The 20476-nt window shown below is 39.2% G+C and overlaps 1 protein-coding gene across 3 annotated transcripts in view; it reads left to right on the top strand.

Annotated features, from left to right (window-relative positions):
- Positions 1-20476, top strand: part of LOC104719509 (ribulose bisphosphate carboxylase small subunit, chloroplastic 2-like) — a 39663-nt gene that overhangs the window by 17691 nt on the left and 1496 nt on the right. Inside the window, exon 1 of one of the 3 annotated variants that reach the window (XM_087469290.1) lies at positions 1430-1573. The exons of 1 other annotated variant lie outside the window; for it this stretch is intronic. The gene's annotated coding sequence lies outside the window, so the exon portion shown is untranslated. Of the gene's footprint in view, positions 1-1429; positions 1574-19948; positions 20080-20476 lie in introns of those variants that run through there. One more of the 3 variants, XM_087469289.1, reaches the window with a different exon arrangement.

Genomic DNA, 20476 nt, shown 5'->3' with positions numbered 1-20476 from the left:
AACTATTGATGGACAGACCTTCGTGATTGAAGAGAAAGATCATAAAGCTGGGTTTGACATCTCTAAGGGTGTGAATGAGGCAGAAACAGAGGTTTTGGTAACCAAAGAGAAAACTCAAAGTGTCACTCGACCATTCTTCAACTCGAGTGCAATCGTTACCCTCCCTAAGCGTCGAGACCTGCTTCTTGATCACCAACCGAAAGAGACAAGTCCTCCCGCGGTTGACAGTTTTTCTGAACTCCAAACAACCAAGATTCTAAGGGATACAATGGCGGATTTAACAGTCATGTTGGAGGAGATGAGAAGGCAAATCATGCAGCTCCAGAGTAAAGTTAAAATTTCTTCTCCAAGAAAAGCAAGACAGAGGTTGGGGATAATGAAGAAGAGAAGATATTTTCTTATTGAACTTGGGCAGAATGTTAAAGAGTATTTGGCTAGACCAAACATTCTAGAGGGGTCTCCAAAGCCTCTCTATGACCCTCCCAAAACATAAGGAGTATGCAAATTCAAGCTCAGAAACTTTACACAAGCTCACTTGGGAGGAAGTCCCAAAGGTATCAGTGTAAATATTCTTTACGATCTTTGTGTTTTTAATTTTCGTTTTTAGTCTTCTAGTGTTCAGGAATCTGCATAAGGGAGTATGGGCAACATAAAAGGAAAAGTGAAAGCATCACTCATTGAGTCTATCTGCCATCGCCCTCGAGCCGCGTCTACTCCACTCACCCACTCGAGCCAGTACAGGACCACTCGATCGCCGGACTCATCTCCCTCGAGTCGACTTGGTCCGACTCAACCGACGTCATAGTCTTGCAAACTCCACTCTGTCACTCGATCCGCTGAAGCTAAGTGTCGCTCAAGCTGCCACCCCTCGAATTGATCCCTCTCTCCCCATTGTAACCCAAGTTGCATGCACACCTCACTTCGCACATCTCACGTCAACACGCGTAGAACCAACAACTCGACCAGAGTGGAATCACAATCTGTCATTCGATCCGCCATCGCTGGAGCTGCAACATTCGAGTCAACCTTTCTCACCTGTCCTGTTCGATCCAATACTGTCCCACTCGACCGACGTCGTGTAGCATACCTCGAGTCACCCCTGTTCGACTTGACTGGCACCAACATCCCGACAACTCGACCCACCGACTACGTCTCGCTCGAGTCACCACCTTCATCCCCGGAAAACCGACATTCTTCCTTAACAATCTGACATCAAGGTGATTTTGGAAATTTGCATCTCAATCGAATGGAAACAAGGACCCTCTCGCTCGAGTAGTACCGACTCCTTCTTCTACTACTGAGGTACTCCTATCTTCCCTTTGTATATACCATTTCATTCATGCATTGTTTGTGTTATGATTCTTAAATCCTTCTTCAAATTTTTCTTACACACGAGACTTTGTAATTTAAGTTTGGGGGAGGGTTTGAGATGATGTATCTGATGTTGTGTTTTCTGATTCTTATTTCAAATTTTTGCATCATATCATGTTTGAGTTTGCATCCATCTATTTGCTTAGAAAAACCAAAAAAAAATTGAAAAAGAATCGAAAATTTCCACAAAAAGAAAAACAAGGTGTCCATGTAGTTTGCACTTGCATATTAGCATTGAGTCTAGTGTTATTCATATAGGGTTGTTTCATTTAGCATAGGGGTTGATAATAATTGTAACCTTGGTAGCATGCTGAATTCAATATGATAGTTCTTTGATGCATGTTCATTGAACTTAAAATGTAAGACTGAACCAGGATTTGAATTCTCAAAATTGCATTCTGGACTTGATTGAAGCATGTTTAGAATTGACATCATTCCTAATCTATCTAAACCTAATCCTAACATGCAATTATCTCGTTATGCATTGAAGTCGAACTCATGGATACCATATACATACATGGATTGTATTTCACATTTTTACCACCCTTGTCAATCCAAGGAGCTGATTCCCATCTTTGGAACAGTTCCCGCACCCTTAACCAACCGTTCTTTCAAGCCAATCGTATTCTTGAGTGTTAGGCCTTTTCCGAGTTGAGCTTGCTAGTAAGTGTTAGGTTCTAACCGACAAGAGTAGGATCATGTGTAGTTCTAGTTCATATTATCCAGACTAGTAGGACTAAGTGAGAACTCGATTTTGGGTATTGGGTTAGGATTTGGGCAAAAAAGTGAAGAGTAAAAAGAAAGAAAAGGGTAGAAAGTCTTTAGGAGGGGGATGTGTTTTCAAAGTTTACAAGTCTAGTAAAGGATTTGGGTTGAGCTAAGTAAAAAGAGTTAGTGGTTCTGGGCATAAAATAAAAAGATTAGACAAAGAAAATAAAGTAAAAATGCTTAAGATGTCTAGAGTCCTTAGAAGAAAAGAAAAGGAACCATAGTGATAATAAAGATTTCCCAATCCGCTGGAATGAAAAGAAGTGAACTCCTCCTAAGAATAAGTGTAAAGAGTTTGAGATGATGTTTCTGATGAAGGGTAGAGATGGGACCAACTTCTGGGTTAGAATGTTAGGGCTGAGTTTCCTTGGGGACCTTGGGGTATATAGGGCGTTGCTCTTGTATGTATCAGTTGGTTTCAACCTTTAGCCTTCTTTTAAGTTCAGCTCCTTTTCATGAGAGAACCTTGTTCTATATTGATAAAATCACTTGAGAAGGAGAACATCTTCGTCTCTGACCTTTCACCCTAGCCAAATGATTTCAGTGACATTGCATAGCTTGATTCACGGTTCTCTGTTAATGAATGTTAAAAGGAATGATTGATAGGATTGGATGTGTAGATTAAAGATTGGAATTGTTTCAGGTTGTGATGAACTTGTTTAAAGTATTTTAGAGTTCCTTCACCATGCATCAAAGAACTAAAAACAATAACCTTGATTCTTAATATTTTATTCAGCAAGTTTTAGGTTCTGAGACCCCGTTTTAGAACCTTGCTTCAGTACTTTGTTCTTGATTGTTTGCTTGAGGGCAAGCAAAGAATAAGTCTGGGGAGTTGATATGTCTATATTTTGTCTCTGCTTAGCATCATTTATTCTTCATGCATTTAGCTAGGATAACTCATTGTTTTGCATCATTTTCTAGTCTCTTCTATAAACTTTGCTTGTTTAGGTAGTTCTTGCATCATCTTTGCATACATTGTGCATTTTGGAGTATTTCAGGTGTGTAAGAGATGTCCAGACTGTGGAACCAAATGGAGGCTGAGACATGCGTCTCGACTGACGCTCTCATTAGAGAAGCAATGCGACTCGACTGACATGCGACTTGGACGCGCTCCCAGAAAGAAGCCCCTACATCCCACTCGATCCATCATGCCTGGAATGAATGTCATCCCCCTCGACCAACCACACCAGACATCCGACTTCTTCCACCTCTTTGATCGAGTCGAGTGAAGATTTTACTTTGGCATTCAGCTTTCGACGTCTTCATAAAAGTTTCAGAGAATCAAGTCATATTTCCAATATCGTTTATTTCAAGCCAATCAGAGGTGTGGTTCAAGAATTATAATTGTTTTAGTGGATGCATATACACCCAGCTCGAGCCGACATCACTTTAGTCGAGCACCAGTCGAGCCACCAGTCGAGCCATCTGTCGAGCCACCAGTCAAGCACCAGTCGAGCCACCAGTCGAGACATCAGTCGAGCCACCAGTCGAGCCAGCCTCCCCGCGCATCATTCGAGCCACTCGACGCACACTAACTCGATCGCATATGTCCGGAAGGAAGACGCTCCGTCTCACACGCTTCAGGTTATTCCCAAACCCACTCTTTACTTGTCATTTTATGTTTTAGGGCTTTCCATATTGAACTATATATACATTTTGTTAAGTCTTTGCCCAAGACATCTTTTATCTCGCTTTTTCTTATGGTTTACCTAGCCACCTAAAATGTTCTCTGATCTTGTAATCAAGATAACTTTTAGTTTTTCGAGTTTTTGCATTGGATTTCTTATACAAAGTTGTTCATCTCGGTTTTACTCATCTGATGATGCTTGATTCAATGTTTTCCGAGTTTGTATCCTTGATCATGTTTTCTGTTTGTTTTTCTCTTGGCAAACAGAAATTTGTTTTTTTTCCTTTTCTTTTTCTTCTCCTTTTATTTTGATTCATCACCATTATTTTTTTCCTTTCTCTCTTATTCATCAACATCTTTTAATCTTCTTCAATCCATCACCATTACTTTATCCTTCGATCCATCACCATAATATTCTTTTTTCTTCTTTTCGATTCATAGTCTTTCATAGTCACTAAGAGTTCCACTTTTCAGAACTCGAATTCAGTGTCGATCATTTGATTTTCAGTGCAAAAAAAAGTTTTTTTTTAACAACTCAATTGTAAACCTAAATAACCGAGTTTCCGAACCAAAATAACCGATTCCGAATCGAACCGAAATTTTAGTCAGTTCGATTCGGAACAATTTTCAATTTCTGAAAAAACCAGAAACCGATAAACCCGAACCAAAATACCCGAAGAAACCGAAGTCGCAGGCCTACGAGTAGTGTTAGAGTTCTTGAGGATAAGATAGATTAGGTGGAGGATCTTAGTGTGTAGGGTGTTTAAGTTTAGATTCGTATGATTCCCTTCTGGACTAGAGTTAGAGATACTTGTTTCTCTCTGATCAATTGGAACTAGGTCTTAGACATTTCCGCACCCAAAAGGTGTGTGATGAAATGTCTGACCAACTAGTGCCAGAGAATTGTATTCCTAGCCTAAGAGATTAGTTGTCTAGGTTGTTCGTTGATGTGAATTAACTGGTTTGCCATGCCTGCTCGACCATGTTTCTAAAGCGAGAGCTAGATTTAGAAGTGGTTGAGTCTGAGTAGCTTCTGCCAAGAGATTGGATTAGCTAAGTCGTGATGTTCATTGTTTAGGGATAGTTTGCTTGTGGCATGTTAAACACTCTGTAGACTAGGAGACTTCGCCGATATCAATTACTCCCATCCTTTGGACTTCCATTTTTCTGATTGATATTTCATTCCTGAGATGATTTCTGATCTTGCTGTTTAGTTCACGCTTAGACTCGTTTCTGCTTTTACTTATGTTTACTTCTTGTCATGCATCCTCGTTTCTAGTCATGTAACCCATTTTCGTTTTGCATTCTGATCATTCTAGGATTGTTAGATATAAAACCACTCTTTGAATTGGCTTGACTTGTGATTTCTTGATTGCATCTTGAGTGGTAGCAAAGTTCCCATTTGGATTGAAACCTTAAGTACTACAACTACATAAGGTGAATTGAACTTACTAGGATACATACAAAAATCCTAGTATCAGTAGTCAAATTTAGTGACTAGTTCCTTGAAAGATTAATTAAATTTTGTGTTCATGTTCAAGAACGGGTCTCAGTTGTTGAATTCCTTGTTTCATTATTCGTTACTCATTTATCTTTGAAATACTTTACGACCCAATTGTTAATCTGATAAGTTTAATCGTTTTATATATTACATTTTTATTTACAAAACCTGAGAACAAACAAACATTCTTACCATTGGTTCTTGTGGATTCGACCTCGCATATACTACCTTACGGTTAACTGTATTGGGTAATTACTCGAGCTATCAAGTTAGCGTCGTTGTCGGGAACCAATTGCGTTACCTTGAGATTTAGAATTAAGTTATAGTCTAAAAATTGTTTATTTACAATTGTTAACTAAAGCACTTTTTCTCTCTTATTGGTGTTTTCAGGTGTATGACCCATAGTGCAGGCTCTTCACACCTAGAAGAATATAAAGAGGAGTTGGGAAAGTTTGAGAGAGAGAATAAGAGAAAGAAAAGGCTTGCTGAAACGGCTGATTGTTTAGCTGCTAAAAGTTTGTGATTCATATGGCCTTGTTTGGCTGTTGTTACATCCCTGAACAAGTGGTAGTTTTGGAAAATGAGTTGTGGTCGATGTCGAAGCCTGGAATCGATGCTAGGGCATCAGTGTCAATCGCCACCAGGAAGGTGTCCGTTGACACCAATCGCAATGGTTCGCTAGTGATCGATGCGTGTGTTGGTAGAGACAAGAAATCGTTTGTCGACACTAGAGGAATGTGTCGATCGACATAAGCCGAGTGTCGGTCGACACTAGTTCCCAGCAGGACACTGACGTGTTTCTTTTGTTGTCTGACTTGACTATGACTTACTTGTGATTGTTGTTTGTTGTTTGTTGCTTTGTGATATGCTCAAATTAAACCCTAGAGCTACTCTCTCAAATTAAGAAGTAACTGTAATACTTAGGGGTCGAATTCCACAAGGACTCAAGTATACACAATGGATTATAGAGTTTAATAATTAAGCTAAACAAGATGATTTAAATAAAGAAAAGCAATGCAAAAAATTAAATAAAACTGTTGTAAATTCAGAAGATCAAAAAGCTAGGTCCAGGAAATTTCTCAGGAAATTACAAAATATAAAAATCATTAATTAAATAGGATTCAAACAATTAAAAATCAGATCTAGAACTCTAAACTCTTCTGTAAACTAAATCAGTTCTCACTGCAAATATTATCTAAATTTAAAACCAGAAAATCCAAATATCTATTTAAAATTCTAGGTTAAAAATCAGCTTTAAAAACAGTGTCGATCTACTAAATCTAATCTCTTTGCAGAAAGTAATTTTGCTCATCAAAATGTTTTATCAGGAAAATCAATTATATTCTCATATCAATGTATTTTCCTATGTTATTAATTCTAGATGGCCAATCAAGGATTAATATGATGAACAACCTATGATGAAGATCTAGAAAGATAATGAATCATAAATAAACAGATCTAATAAAACATAAAATCCCTGTGAAAATCCCTGAACCTAACAAGCAAACTACTCAGATATAATCAATGAGGAACACATCATAGACTGAATAAATTGCATTAAGAAATCAAAAGAAGAAGTAAAAGAGTTCTGAATCTTCTCTGAAGGAGTCTTGATTCTTTTCTCCAAAAGCTCTCTAAAAAGCTCTCAAAAAGCTGCTAGAATAAAACTTAAAGGTCTTCTAAGACCTAAAAAATACTATTTCTATGTCCAAAAACACGTCAGGGACTAATGATGCAAATATGGAAAACTTTGGGGCAGATTTGTAAAATTTCCAAAACTTGCTTCTCTCTCGGCTAAACATGGTGTCGATCGATGCTAAGGCAGTGTCGATCGACACTCTCATCCTTCCTTGGCTCCAAGTTCTCTTCCTTATCTGAATTGCTCCAAAATCCCTTCTAATTGCTCCATTTTGCTCCTTTCATGCCAAAATCCTAGAAAACCTGATAAGACTCTAAAACATCCTACAAAACAAATCAAAATACTATAAAAGACTCCTAATATCATGGTAAAACCCATAAAAACCATGATATATAGCCTCCCCCAGACTTAGCCTTTGCTTGCCCTCAAGCAAAACAGAAACTTAGACCTGTGAAAGAGGTCTGAAAACATAGAAACTCATTTCTCTCTAAGGTAATGTCATGATCATTCAAACCATAATCCATATGCGTAGCAAATAAATCCAAATTGAACCACCATGTACTTCTCCATTGACATTCATAGCATTCCAAATTCAAACCAAATTCCACTATTTCCTTCATTAAGCCCTCATCAGTGGGTCTCATCAATTTGATCAATGTCAAGAACCTTCTAGACTCATTCCCGTACTATACCATAGCAAGCAAGATATATCTTTTGCAACATGTGGTACTCTTTCTCTCCCCCAGACGTATTCTATTCTTATCCTCCTTTGAGCTTTGCTTTGCTGTTTTTTTTTTACTGACTTTTTTTTTTAATCAAAGGTGTAGGCGAATAATGGGGTCATCGGTAATTTACCTATCCCTCGCTTCCAAGCTTTGTGTGATCATTTGACAAAAGAGTAGAATAATGAGGTCACAGGTAATTTACCTACCTCTCTAAACTTATCAAAATCATCTCATCTTTTATTCTCTTTTTTTTTAAAACAAAGCTCTGAGGAGTAATCTTTTCAACTTAAATAAGGGAGAGGAGTACCATTTTCTTTTGAAGATCTTACTTGTCATGTATGAACAAGGAGTCAAGCTCTATGAACATCAATCTCCTTGATGAGGTAAAAGATAAGTGCAGAAATTACCTCAGGTTTTTATGGATTCAGTTGAAAATTTAGATGTCTTTAGTTTACTGTTCAGCCATTGGATTTTTTATTAGTCGGATTAGTGGATTCAATCTGCAGCATTAATCAACCAAGGCAATACACTAAAAAGAAACATCATAGTTCCCAACAAAAATTTTGAAAAAATTGACTCAATAAAAACAAAAATCGGTTTTGACACACTAAAAACAAAAACTATGTTAGTAGTTAGTACTAACCTCCCCCAGACTTAAACGACACTGTCCCCAGTGTTTTCAAGTAAGAGGAAAGCAAAAAGAAACAAAAACGTACTGAAAATTATAATGAAAAGACGAACTGATTCTGTTACCCATTTGCATCGACCAACGCCATTTCAGTGTCGATCGACACTCATCATGAATGGTGTATTTGGCCGTAACTCCTTGTTAGTTGCAGATAGTTGTGTTGATGGATCAATCCTTGGATGATTATTCTGGTAAGAGACACTCAAACACAAGTTAAAAGCAACATGATAGATAGATAGTTCATGATTTCAAACAAATTTCAAAACAAAAACTGACTCAATGCAAAAAGAAAAATGACTCAAAAGGAAAAGAAAAACCTAGAAGTGGGTTGCCTCCCACTAAGCGTTTGTTTTAATTCATTAGCTTGACTGTGGTGCAGCTCAGGCATCGGGTGGATTAGAACGTGGCAGTGAATGCCTCCCATATCATGACCTCTTCATCCAAGGTGGTGTATACGCAGTAGAAGAGTGAATTCTACCAAGTACATGAGGAACAGGACCAGGGCGGGATTTAGGGCCGCTTTTGAGAAAAACGAAAGAGAGAGAGAAGAGTTCTTGGTGTTCTTGAGTGTTCTTGGTGATTTCTTGGAGTTGTAAGCTTTTTCTGTAGAAATCTGTAGTTGGGATCGTTGTAGGAGCTTCCTATGAGCATTTTCTTCTTGTGTTTAGGTCGGATTTCTTCTGTGGCAAAGGTAAGTGCATGACCATGACTTATCTAAGCTGGAGAAATCTCTGATTTGCTTGTTTTGTGTTGTTAGGCTTGTTAGATTGGTATTTGGGACGATTGGAAGCTTTCTTGTGGCTTGGGATTGTGTTTTGTGGTTACAGGAACAAAAATCCGGCGAGAAGCTTCGGGGGAAAAACGATGCTCGGAATTGCATCGGTCGATGCAATGGGAGCATCGATCGATGCAAGTTAACCTTGTATCGGTCGATGCAGATCTTGCGTCGGTCGACGCAACCTCCAACTGGTGTCGGTCGATGCATGTTGGTGTCGGTGGATGCTGAGTCCTGGTTTGTTATTGTTGATTGTTGATTGTTTATTCATGGTTAGAGATGAGTCTATTGCTTGTGTATATAGCCCAGTAGATGGGAGGATTGCCTTACTGAGTGTTTATAAAATACTCATGCATTGCAATTTGCGTTTGTGGTGCAGGTAAAGGCAAAGTGTGATCGTGGAATCAAGGCAATGAAGAGGAGGATGTTCTAGTGGTTCGCTTGGTTGTCTGGCTTCTGTTAGGTTGCTAGAGTTGGGTCCTAGAATGTTGTTTAGGATTGTCGGTTCTCTGGTTTATGTTGTTTGGATCATTAGTTTATGATTTGGATTTAATATCGGTTATTGGATTATGATTGGATTATTTATTGGAATTGGTATCTGTTATTTCCGTTGTTGGTTGTGTTTGTGGTTAGGTGGCTAGTGGGTATGGGACCACTAGCTGTAGTGTATTTATTATTTATTAATTAAAAAAAAACGGGTCAGGTCGTTTCAGTTTGGTATCAGAGCCCTTACGGTTCTAGGTTTGGGTTCACTAGGTTTCTGTTGTGATGTTTGGGATTGCATGTCTTGATTGATTATGTGAGTCAGTCAATTGTGTGTGGCATGTAGTCCTAGAACATCCTCTTCGAGCCTACAATGTGATTCCACGGTGAGTTTACGTTTTTGTGGTTTTGTGTTATATTACGATTGTTTGTTAGCCTCTGTTCTTAGAAGTGCACTGGTTAAAGGTGTTTGAGTTGTTGGTCGTGGTCGTGGTCGGACAGGTTTCCGAGGCCAGCGAGTGTGTGGTCCAGAGTTCCACGAGGAGGTACGTCGTAGGATCGCAAGCATATCAGGAGTGACCAGAGGGGGTTAGCCGGTGAGCGTGCCGGGGTGTTGGAAACCCAAGTGTGGGGTTGCCGCAGGTGGAGCCCAGGGTCGAGATGATCGCTTGGCGGATCTGTTGGTGTGCTGTGGGAGCGGTTACCGAGAGGGGTACCAGTGTAAGTTCCAGTTGTACCGCTGATAGACAGGTTTTCACCCAGGGTATCAATCCCCTATGCAGTTGTAGTACAAAGGGTTATCAATCCAAATGGTTGTGTATTGCTAGCAGGAAGGATATGATCAGAACAATGCAAGTCAAGCCAAGCAATTAGGGTTTTGGTTCTAACGATTCCTAAAATAAACAAAGTAAAAGAATATAAACAAGTAAACCACACGACCTAAGCACTCGATGCAAGCAATCGAGTACATGATCTAGTGGGGTGATCGAGTATGCAAGTGAGATATGAACAGCTCGAGGTATTACTCGATACAGGTTATCGTGTACCTGATCGGGTAAGTAGTCGAGTAAGTGAAAGAAATGCAAAGAAATAAAATACGAAAGTTCCTAAGGATGGGGGTAATCGAATCCTAAGTGTTCTAGACCAGTACGGATGCCTTACATGCCTCAAGCAATTATTTCCTAGACAATGAACCTCTAAGACCTTGTCACCACACTTTCGCACTAGCAACAATCAACCTTGAACACATTACCACACTGTCGCACTAGCAATATGAACAAGCAGGCATTAAGAATGATTCATTATTGTCAGTAGACTTAAACTCATCTAATTTTGTTACTCAGAGTTAAGTAAACCTCTAGCATTGGCTAAATCAAGCATTTTATCTACTCCTTTCGGCCTGTAGCATTTGTAAACGCCCTAGATCTAATCTCAACCTTTCGGTCTGTTGACAGCATTAAGAGCACCAATCTAGAAGGAAATCTATCAATCATGTACAATCAACTAAAGCATCCTAACCGATCAAGAACACAAAATCATCTATCCCATCCCTAGAAACTTTACTACACTACTCGGACATAGAAGCGAATAACAAAGCAATCAAAATGAATGAAAATGACATTGTATTAAAAGATAGAGTAGAGTAGAGAAAGTAAAGGATAGAAATCTAAGAAAACTACAAAATAAAAATGCAAAACAAGAAGAAAAATGTTGAGTCGCTCAGTTCTCTCACAGGAGCTCTCGCTCTCTGGTTTGAGGGTCTGCGGCGTGCTCCTTTGCAAGCTAGGGGAAGAGGGAGTTTATATATGGAAACCCATTTGACCTAGCTTCCCAGACCTGCCCGATGATCTACTCGATGGGGTACACGAGGGTGAAGTCGGGTTACTCCTCGGGTGGATCTTCGAGTTGCTCTTCATGCTTTTGGATCCTCCTAGATCGTGTTGGGGTTCGGACTTGTTCTTGCAGTTCGATGGCTCCTTCGGGTACATGTTCGAGTTGTCCTTGTTTTTCCCCATTTTTGGCTCTTCAGCACCTGTTTTCATCCAAAATATGCAAATGCAGAAATGCAACACCCTAAATGCTCTAAATGTGAATTCCTACAGTAAATGACCTAAAAATGCTAAGTTAGAGGTATGAACAATGCAAAATATGGACAAAAAAGGATGCTAATAACATGTAAATTAGAGAGTTATCAGACCCCCCAAACTTAAATCTTGCTAGTCCTCTAGCAAGGAAGTAAGAGGGTACGGTTTGAAAGTGGGGACTCATAACCTTAAGATGCTAACCGAAAGATTCAAGCTATAGTCCTTAAAGATAGTTTAATGGTGCTAAGATCAATCAACATACTTACAAATATTTTTCTATGCTTATTACCATGCATCGATCTAGCTCAACCTCCAACTAAAGATAAGGAACATCTCTTTCACATTCAATTAAGTGTTTGGCGAATTCTTGCAAATGGAAGGTGAATCAAGCTCAATCGGTTTCAAGGGTAAGGTTTTTTAGTAAGGTGGTTTCAAACAAATTCTTTGGGTGGTTTTCTCTCAAAAGATGGAATGCTAGACAGTTGTGAAAACTATCTAAGACTGAGAACAATTTGGGCATACAAAGCTTAACTCGTGATGATCTATCCTTTTCTCATTCACTCTCATTTTCATTTTTTTATTTATTTAAACCCCCTAGAATTTAAACTACCCACATCCTTGATTTTAACTCTCTTTTTTTTACTGCCTAAGGTTTAGACTTTTAAACTTTAAACTTCTACCTCTCTCTCTCTCTTTTTTTTTTCTTTTTAGTTTTCTTTTTTTGCTAAACTCCTAATGTAGATATATTATTCTCTTTCTTTCTAGGAGACTATAGCAAGAATTCTTCTTTCTTTTTTTTGTTTACTTAGAGACTTAGAGCTAATTGATTCTAACCTTAGGGACTTTTTCTTTTTCCTTTTTTTTTTATTCCACAACCCAACCCCAAATAAACATTCTAACCACCTAACCTTCAAAACCGAATCTATTAGCTAGTTCAAATTCTAACTTAGCTAAATCAAGAGGCAGTTCTTTGTCGTTCTCAATACTCTCAAGGTTTCACAACCTATAGCACAATGAAAGAGGCCTCACTCAAGAATTCACAACAAGGTTTGAAAGAAAGGTTTGGGTTCATGGGTAGGACAAACGAATCGGGTTAAACGAAAAGATTGGTAAAAAGTGGAGTGCTAATCCGAGTTTGGAGTTACCATGAGCAAGTATTCAAATTCCATAAGCAAGAAAATTAAAGTTCAAATTAAATCCAATAATATAGAGATGTTCTAATGTTCAAGCAAGTGGAGGAAGCATTCAATCGACAGAAAGGGCCTAAGCAAAGATTTTTCATTTTTTTCCAAAGACTGATCTAGCAACAATAAACTGTGACTAAGGGTTATAGCTTCAATCTTAAGGTTTGATTTTAAACAAGGTGGTTTTAATCATTGTCCCCTAAGATGCATATGCGACAATCCTATATAAAAAAAACTAGACTCAATCCTAATATGCAAATGCAACTACATGAATACTTTTTTCTTTTCTTTTTCTTAAAATTTTTCAAACTTTTTTTTTTTTTGGGTTTTTAATGCACATAGATGCAATGCAAACTCAAATAAATAAAACTAGCATGCAAAAATTTGAGATAATAAAAATAAGAAAATAAAACACAATGTTAAATACATTCTAGGACCCTCCCCCAAACTTAAATTACACAGTCCCTGTGTAAATAAATGTTTGAAAAAGAATCCAAGAATCACACAAAATGAATTAAACTAAATGCAATGTTATATACAAAGATCGGATGAAAGTGGTAACTCATGGGTTGGTGAAGAAGGAGGTTGCAACAGCCTCCATACTCGCCAATGTGTAGCCTGGGTCGTCTCCGGCTTCAGCAGGTGCCGGTGTTTGCTCGTCAGAGAGCTCAAAAATGCGCACTGACGACTTACTCGGACTAGCATCCGAGGTGTTGATCGAGGGTGGGATCGCGTAGCTCATCGGGTAGGGCATAAGGACTGAGGAGAGAAAACGCTAAAAACATGTTAATGATATTTACATACCTGCCTTTGGGATTTCCTCCCAGGTGAGCTTGTTTATAGTCTCTAAGCTTGACTTTCAATTCATCTCAGACTGGCGCGGGATCGTTGAGACGCAGAGATGATTCCTCCTCTGTGCTCTCATTTGCCATGTACCTCTTCACTCTCTTTCCATTCACAGTGAATTCTTTCTTATTGTTATCAAGAAGAGTGACCGCTCCATAGGGCAGAACGTCCTTAATTTTGAAGGGTCCTGACCATCTTGACTTGAGCTTCCCAGGGAATAGCCGAAGCCTTGAGTTGAACAAAAGGACATTGTCTCCAGCTTTTAAATCCTTGTGTCAGATTTTCTTGTCATGAAAAGCTTTGGTCCTTTCCTTGTAGATTCTCGAATTATCATAAGCCTCCAGCCGTATCTCATCGAGTTCGTGGAGATCCATTACTCTCTTTTCATGGGCGGTCTTTATATCTAAGTTGAGCAGCTTGGTCGCCCACATTGCTTTGTATTCTACCTCGACCGGAAGGTGACAGTTTTTTTCGTAAAGAAGCTGGAAAGGTGTCCGCCAATCAGTGTTTTGTAGGCGGTCCTATAAGCCCAAAGTGCATCATCTAGCTTGAATGCCCAGTCTTTTTTTGTGATTCCTACAATTCTGGCTAATATCGCTTTAATCTGTTTGTTGCTCACTTCCACTTTTCCGCTGGTTTGTGGGTGATAAGCTGTCGCGACTTTATGCTTGACTCCGTGCTTTTTCAGCAAGCCATCGAAAACCCTGTTGATGAAGTGGGTTCCTCCATCACTGATCACTACTCTTGGGATTCCACATCTGGGGAAGATAATGCTTTTGAACATCTTTATTACGGTCTTGTGATCATTCGTCGAACTGGCGATTGCTTCTACCCATTTCGAAACATAGTCGACCGCCACTAGGATGTACATGTTTCCATTCGAGGGTGGGTAGAAAGGTCCCATGAAATCAATTCCCCAGACGTCAAAAATTTCAACTTCTAAGATTGGCTGCTGAGGCATTTCATTCCATTGACCTATGTTGCCCATTTTCTGGCATGAATCACATTGTACTATGAAGAGCTGTGCATCCTTGAACATTGTTGGCCACCAAAGACCAGCTTGGAGTATCTTTTGGACTGTTTTGAAGGTTGCAAAATTTCCTCCATAGGCGGACCCATGACAGTGCTCCAATACTCCCTGAACTTCCTCTTCTGCTATACATCTTCTGAACAGGCCATCCGTACCTTTCTTGTAAAGATAAGGTTCGTCCCAATAGTAGTTGTTGACATCTCTGAAGAACTTTTTCTTTCTGTGAGCGTCATAGTCCTTGGGAATTTCTCTGCACACCATGTAGTTCACGAAGTCTGAGTACCAAGGGAGCTTAGCCGACTTGATAGCCATGAACTCGATCGAGCCTGTTGACTCGGGGATCGAGTGGGCTATCGTGTGTCCGATCGTGTGGCTCATTTCTTCCAAGAAGGCGATGTGCATCAGTCTTTCCTCGGGCATTGAATCGTCGATTGGGAGTGGGTCTTTGATTCTCATTCTTGACAAATGGTCTGCTACTCCGTTTTCAATCCCCTTTTTATCCAGGATTTCTATGTCGAATTCTTGCAGAAGAAGGATCCATTTAAGGAGCCTGGGTTTGGTGTCCTTTTTCGAGTAACTGTACCGTAGGGCGGCATGATCCGTGTAGACAATCACCTTAGAACCGACTAAGTAGCTTCTGAACTTCTCGAACGCGAAAACTACAGCAAGGAGTTCCTTTTCAGTTGTGGCATATCTCGTCTGGGCATCGTCCATGGTCCTGCTGGTGTAGTAGATCACATGGAGTTTTTTTATCTATTCTCTGACCTAATACTGCTCCCACAGCGTAGTCTGACGCGTCACACATTATCTCGAAGGGATGGTCCCAGTCAGGAGCTTGGACTATTGGTGCACTCACCAAAGCCTCCTTTATCTTTTTGAAGGCGTCTAAACAGTCTTTGTCGACAATAAACTCTGTTTCCTTACAGAGTAGTCGTGTTAATGGTCGTGCGATCTTAGAAAAGTCCTTAATGAATCTCCTGTAGAACCCTGCGTGCCCTAAAAAGCTTCTGACATCTCTCACTGATTTAGGAGGTTGCAGCTGAACCATCACTTCGATCTTAGCCTTGTCGACCTCTATCCCCTTTTCTGAGATCTTGTGCCCCAAAACTATTCCCTCCTGGACCATAAAGTGGCACTTTTCCCAATTTAGCACTAGATTGGTTTCCTCGCACCTTTTTAGCACTTTGCAGAGGTTTGACAGACATGACGAGAAAGAATCTCCATAAACCGAAAAATCGTCCATAAAAACCTCCACCATTTCTTCTATTAAAGGAGAGAAGATAGATGTCATGCATCTTTGGAAAGTTGCGGGAGCGTTGCATAAACCGAAAGGCATCCTCTTGTAGGCAAAAGTTCCATAAGGGCAGGTGAACATTGTCTTCTCCTGGTCAGCAGGGTGTATTGGGATTTGGAAAAATCCACTATACCCATCAAGGAAGCAGTAGTAAGGATGATTAGCTAGTCGTTCCAGCATCTGTTCTATGAAAGGCAGGGGGAAATGATCCTTCCTCTAGGTTGCGTTAAGCTTCCTATAGTCGATACACATTCGATGACCAGTTATTGTCCTTGTGGGAATTAGCTCATCTTTTTCGTTTTTGACGACGGTGATTCCTCCTTTCTTCAGGACACAGTGCACAGGGGATACCCAAGTACTATCAGAGATAGGGTAGATAACTCCAGCGTCGAGCAGCTTCAAAATCTCCTTTTTCACCACTTCTTTCAGGTTCGGATTTAGGCGACGTTGAGGTTCTATACTAGAGTACGATTCATCTTCAAGGTTTATCCGGTGAGTGCAAAGATCAGGGGATATACCCTTGATATCATCTAAAGTGTAGCCTATTTCTCTCCTATAGTTTCTTAATTGAGTGCAAAGCAATTTCAATTCCTTTTCAGGCAGGCTAGAATTAACAATTACCAGATAAGTTGAATTAGGTCCTAAGAAAGCGTACCTTAGCCCATCTGGTAGAGGTTTTAGTTCCACTTTAGGTGTCTTAGATTCGGGCCAATCATTGGTGATTTGGAGTTGCTGCTCGAGGTGGTGCTCGATCACTCTACTCGATGGGGCGATCGGGTCAGTGTCCGGGTTTGTCGGTGTTGAGCAACTGCAGGACATGACGTAGGAGTTGACTACTGACTTGTCCAAAATTCTACTGTCAAGCACTACTCCCTCTCTTTCAGCCTCCTTCATGTTCTCACTTAGCTCTGGTTCGATGACATCTAGATAAGTATCAAGCAATTCCTTGTAGAGCTCCGTTTCTTGATGCACGAATCCCTCCTTACCATCATTTGTCAAAGCTGTTTGTAGGCAATCCCCTATCGCAACATCCTCAAATGCTTCCTCATGCAGTTTTTCTAACTCTTCTATCCGGAAGGTTTGACCAGCTATTGTAGGTTTTTTCATAGATTCCCGAATGTCAAACTGCATAGTGAGGTCTTCCCCGAGCTTTAGATCGATCTTCCCGTTCCTCACGTCAATTATTGCTCCCGCGGTGGTTAAAAATGGTCGTCCTAAGATAAGCGGATCCCTTGGCTCCACATCCATTTCCAAAACTACGAAGTCGGTTGGTACGTCTACTGACCCTACTTTGACCGGCAGATCTTCCAAAACTCCTCTTAGCAACCTCGTAGTTCGATCAGCCAGAACCAGCTAGATGTCGGTAGGCTTGAATTTCTCAAATCCAAGACGTTTAGCTACAGTGAGTGGCATCAAGCTGACTGATGCTCCCAAATCACAAAGACATCTTCTGAACTTCAATGGTCCGATCAAGCAAGGTAAAGTAAAAGATCTGGGGTCACTCAGCTTCTTAGGCGCGGCAGTCCTATGGATTATCGCACTGCACTCATGATTGAGTATAACCATCCCTTGTACTTGTTTGATCCGCTCCATAACTGCATCCTTCAGGAATTTCTGGTAAGGGGGAATTAAAGTGAAGGCGTCCATTAGGGGATGCGAAGTTCGAGTTCTTGCATCTGTTTTTCGAACAATGCCTTGTACTTCTCCAGGAGTTCCTTGCGAAATCGTCCAAGGAACGGCAGAGGTGGCTTGTAAGGTGGGGGGAATGAATCTCCTTTCTTTCTGCTTTTCTCTTCCCGGGTTGTCTGCAGGAGGCAGAGGTACTGGAGAGTCAACCCGATCGCCTGTCCGAGTAGTGAGGTCAGGTAGAGGATTGGATTGAGCATCGGGTTGTCCTGGGGAGTGGCTTTGTTGTTCAGCAGAAGTGGTCGGTTCACCGAGATCCTCCTCATCTACATCATTACTGTCCTCAGTGATGTCCTGTGGTACTGTTCGAGGGGGTAATTGTCGGGCACTTCGTAGGGCGATCGCGTTTGCAGATTCCGTGTGACTGTTGGAGGTGGAAGGCGAGTTATCCGTAATCACTTGAATTCGGGAACCCAAGGCATCAAATCGGTCGTGCAGTTCTTGGAAATTGGCTGACAGACGACAAGCGAGATTGTCGAATCTTACATTAATGGTGATTATGTTCGTCTTCTGAGTGTATAGGACTGTGTGCATCAAGGATAGCAAATCCAGCGAGGACGAACCCGATGGGGGTATCGGACTGTGCATAGGGTGTTGGTAAGGCACGGTTGGGTTCGACTTGTAGTTGTTGTAGCCTTTGTTGTAACCTCCTTGGTTGTTGATGTAGTTAACATCCTTTAGTTGCATAGTATCCCCATCTTGTTGTTGAAACTGCTCTTCCTCTGATATAGCATGAACATGCTTCTGCTGGTTGAGGAGCTGATCGAGCTTGTCATTGAGGGCTTTCATGTCCCTCTTGTACTTGGCATCTTCCTCTCCTGTAGATCGCACAGAGTGATCATGTTCCTCATTGTAGTTGCCATCAGATTGAGCCAAGTTCTCAACTAGGTCAACCTTCATCAACATCTCTGTTGAGGAAGTTAACATGGCTTGCGGTGTCCAGCAACATCCGTATCTTGGGGACCACGCCTCGGTAAAGTGTGCTCAGCAATGAAGCATTACTGATACGATATGAGTTGTATGTTACTATCATATGCTTAAAAACTACGTTGTTGAGCTTGTAATGTCTTTTTATCTCATGATACGATATGAGTTGCAAATTTCTATACTATATCTGATTAATTTGACTTCTATTGTGAGTAGTATATGCTAATTGTATATTGGTATCATATATTTTTAGGAATCTTAGTATCAAATACCGCATTTTCAAAAATACCATTTTTCCTATGTCACTTTTCAATAATACCTTTTGATGTTGTTCATTTTCAAAAATACTCATTTTCTATGTATAGAATGACTAAATGCTAAATTTTAAACATCAAATACTAAATCCTACCCATCAAAACTATATCCTAAATGTAAAATAGAGAACCCATACCTTAAAAGAAAATTCTTCAAATTAAGAGGGGTTATTGGTTATATGATTTTAATGGATTTGGAAATCCAAACAAAAATCATGTGTTATTCAATCATTGATTTTAAAATACTTAACAAAATTATGTGTTATTGGTTCTATGATTTACAAATACTTGTTAAAATCCTATGTTATTCATTTAATGATTTGTTTTTGGATTTCAAAATCCACATTATGTTTTAAATGGATTTGAATGGATTTGATAGTGTAAAATAGAATGATTCAAATCCAAGGGTAAAACATGTTATTTCAAAATCCATGTATTTTGATTCTTAGAATTTACAATTCCATTTGGATTTAGAAATCATCTCTCCAATAACAACCCTAATTTAACATACTGTAATTTGTGTAAAAAGAGACAAAAATGAAAATGTTCGAAAAGAAGTTATTTTGAAAAAATGTACCTCAAAAATGATATTTCTAACAAATTTTCATATTAGAAAGATGTTCCAAAATTTCTCTACATTAAAAAAATAATATTATAATTGAGTTTCTCACCAATACACATGCTCTAATATGTACGAAAAATCTAAAGGGAAAAAAACCATAAACACTCTACTATGTAATCAAAAGTATATCCATGTGTTGAAATACTCTAATACTATATATAAAATGAAAACTCAAATAACATCAAACAAATGAACCCAGAAAAATTAATATGATCAGTATATTTTTAAAATCACAAAAAAATAATCATTACTGAGTAAACAAATAAAAACTAATAATCTCCAAATTACTAAAATTGAACAACAATGTAAGCTAAATCTGTGCGTAGCAGGTGATGACTTCTAGTTTTTATATATATTGTATCCTATGGAATATAATAATAACAGAAAGGACAATTCTATATACCTTCTTGTTTCTAACATTTTCAAATTTGTTCAATGAAGACTGAATCTTCTTCGAATGCATACAAATATAAAAAAAAAACTTATAAATAGAACATGCAGTGAGGTAAATTCATGTATTCATTCCTTACATTGAAACTCACTTGGACAAGATGAAACATATTTTTGATGCTATGATTTTATGTTACATCTTGGTTCAATATTTTTTTTTTCAGTGATGGGCTGAAATATATTACAAGCTTTTTTTGAATATTGTTATATTTTTATATATATTGTATCCTATGGAATATGATAATAACAGAAAGGACAATTCTAAATACCTTCTTGTTTCTAACATTTTCAAATTTGTTCAATGAAGACTGAATCTTCTTCGAATGCATACAAATATAAAAATCTTATAAATAGAACATGCAGTGAGGTAAATTCATGTATTCATTGTTTACATTGAAGGGGCATTTTTAAAAAGTGACATGCAAAAAGAGGTATTTTTGAAAATCTCTCTATTATAAACTG

Source organism: Camelina sativa, chromosome 10 (assembly GCF_030686135.1).
Source record: "Camelina sativa cultivar CO46 ecotype springtype chromosome 10, ASM3068613v1".
NCBI classification, from domain to species: domain Eukaryota; kingdom Viridiplantae; phylum Streptophyta; class Magnoliopsida; order Brassicales; family Brassicaceae; genus Camelina; species Camelina sativa.
The sequence above is the reverse complement of the archived record's forward strand: the minus strand, read 5'-3'. Positions and strand labels throughout refer to the sequence as shown.